Here is a 3,052-nt window from a genome sequence, read left to right on the forward strand (position 1 = left end):
GGGCTGGAGGAGGTTACAGAGATAGGAGGGGTGTAGGGGCTGGAGGAGTTACAGAGATAGGGAGGGAGTAGGGGCTGGAGGAGGTTACAGAGATAGGGAGGATGTGTAGGGGCTGGAGGAGGTTACAGAGATAGGAGAGGGTGTAAGGGCTGGAGGAGTTACAGAGATAGGGAGGGTGTAGGGGCTGGAGGAGGTTACAGAGATAGGGAGGGTGTAGGGGCTGGAGAGGTTACAGAGATAGGGAGGGGTGTAGGGGCTGGAGGAGGTTACAGAGATAGAGGGTTGTATGGGCTGGAGGAGGAAACAGAGAAAGGTGAGGGCAGAGGTGGCTGGATGAGTTACCTGGAGAGGTCAGGGAGTTGTAGGGCTGGAGGAGGTTACAGAGATAGGGAGGGTGTAGGGGCTGGAGGAGGTTACAGAGATAGGAGGGGTGTAGGGGCTGGAGGAGGTTACAGAGATAGGGAGGTTTAGGGGGTGGAGGAGTTACAGAGATAGGGAGGGGTGTAGGGCTGGAGGAGGTTACAGAGATAGGGAGGGTTGTAGGGGCTGGAGGAGGTTACAGAGATAGGGAGGGGTGTAGGGCTGGAGGAGGTACAGAGAATAGGGGGTGTAGGGGCTGGAGGAGGTTACAGAGATAGGGAGGGTGTAGGGCTGGAGGAGGTTACAGAGATAGGGAGGGTGTAGGGGCTGGAGGAGGTTACAGAGATAGGGAGGGGTGTAGGGGCTGAGAGGTTACAGAGATAGGGAGGGTGTAGGGGCTGAGGAGGTTACAGAGATAGGGAGGGGTGTAGGGGCTGGAGGAGGTTACAGAGATAGGGAGGGGTGTAGGGCTGGAGGAGGTTACAGAGATAGGGAGGGGTGTAGGGCTGGAGGAGGTTACAGAGATAGGGAGGGTTGTAGGGCTGGAGGAGGTTACAGAGATAGGAGGGTTGTAGGGGCTGGAGGAGGTTACAGAGATAGGGAGGGTGTAGGGGCTGGAGGAGGTTACAGAGATAGGGAGGGGTGTAGGGGCTGGAGGAGTTACAGAGATAGGGAGGGGTGTAGGGGCTGGAGAGGTTACAGAGATAGGGAGGGGTGTAGGGCTGGAGGAGGTTACAGAGATAGGGAGGGGTGTAGGGCTGGAGGAGGTTACAGAGATAGGGAGGGGTGTAGGGCTGGAGGAGGTTACAGAGATAGGGAGGGGTGTAGGGGCTGGAGGAGTTACAGAGATAGGGAGGGTGTAGGGGCTGGAGGAGGTTACAGAGATAGGGAGGGGTGTAGGGCTGGAGGAGGTTACAGAGATAGGGAGGGTTAGGGCTGGAGGAGGTTACAGAGATAGGGAGGGTGTAGGGCTGGAGGAGGTTACAGAGATAGGGAGGGGTGTAGGGGCTGGAGGAGGTTACAGAGATAGGGAGGGTGTAGGGCTGGAGGAGGTTACAGAGATAGGGAGGGGTGTAGGGCTGGAGGAGGTTACAGAGATAGGGAGGGTGTAGGGGCTGGAGGAGGTTACAGAGATAGGGAGGGGTGTAGGGCTGGAGGAGTTACAGAGAAGGGAGGGTTGTAGGGCTGGAGGAGGTTACAGAGATAGGGAGGGGTTGGGGCTGGAGGAGTTTACAGAGATAGGGAGGGTGTAGGGGCTGGAGGAGGTTACAGAGATAGGGAGGGTGTAGGGGCTGAGGAGGTTACAGAGATAGGGAGGGGTGTAGGGCTGGAGGAGGTTACAGAGATAGGGAGGGTGTAGGGGCTGGAGGAGGTTACAGAGATAGGGAGGGTTGTAGGGGCTGGAGGACGTTACAGAGATTGGGAGGGGTGTAGGGGCTGGAGGAGGTTATAGAGATAGGGAGAGGTGTAGGGGCTGGAGGGGGTTACAGAGATAGGGAGGGTTGTACGTGCTGGAGGAGGTTACAGAGATAGGGAGGTGTGTAGCGGCTGGAGTTGGTTACAGAGATAGGGAGGGGTATAGGGCTGAAGGAGGTTACAGGGATAGGGAGGTGTGTAGGGGATGGAAGAGGTTACAAAGATAGGGAGGGGGTAGGGGCTGGAGGAGGTTACAGAGATAGGGAGGGAGGAGGGAGGAGGGAGGGGGGGAGGGAGGGGGGGGGAGAGGGGGGGGAGGGTTAGAGGGGGGGTGTAGGGCTGGAGGAGGTTACAGAGATAGGGAGGGTGTAGGGTGGAGGAGTTTACAGAGATAGGGAGGGTGTAGGGGCTGGAGGAGGTTACAGAGATAGGGAGGGGTGTAGGGGCTGGAGGAGGTTACAGAGATAGGGAGGGGTGTAGGGGCTGGAGGAGGTTACAGAGATAGGGAGGGGTGTAGGGCTGGAGGAGGTTACAGAGATAGGAGGGGTGTAGGGGCTGGAGGAGGTTACAGAGATAGGGAGGGTTGTAGGGCTGGAGGAGTTACAGAGATAGGGAGGGTGTAGGGGCTGGAGAGGTTACAGAGATAGGGTGTAGGGGGCTGGAGGAGGTTACAGAGATAGGGAGGGGTGTAGGGCTGGAGGAGGTTACAGAGATAGGGAGGGGTGTAGGGGCTGGAGGAGGTTACAGAGATAGGGAGGGGTGTAGGGGCTGGAGGAGGTTACAGAGATAGGAGGGTGTAGGGGCTGGAGGAGGTTACAGAGATAGGGAGGGTGTAGGGCTGGAGGAGGTTACAGAGATAGGGAGGGGTGTAGGGCTGGAGGAGGTTACAGAGATAGGGAGGGTGTAGGGGCTGGAGGAGGTTACAGAGATAGGGAGGGGTGTAGGGGCTGGAGGAGGTTACAGAGATAGGGAGGGTGTAGGGCTGGAGGAGGTTACAGAGATAGGGAGGGTGTAGGGGAGAGAGAGTTACAGAGATAGGGAGGGGTGTAGGGGCTGGAGGAGGTTACAGAGATAGGGAGGGTGTAGGGGCTGGAGGAGGTTACAGAGATAGGGAGGTGTAGGGGCTGGAGGAGGTTACAGAGATAGGGAGGGTTGCAGGGGCTGGAGGAGGTTACAGAGATAGGGAGGGTCGTAGGGGCTGGAGGAGGTTACAGAGATAGGGAGGGTGTAGGGGCTGGAGGAGTTACAGAGATAGGGAGGGGTGTAGGGGCTGGAG

This window comes from Carcharodon carcharias, chromosome 27, assembly GCF_017639515.1.
Source record: "Carcharodon carcharias isolate sCarCar2 chromosome 27, sCarCar2.pri, whole genome shotgun sequence".
NCBI lineage: Eukaryota > Metazoa > Chordata > Chondrichthyes > Lamniformes > Lamnidae > Carcharodon > Carcharodon carcharias.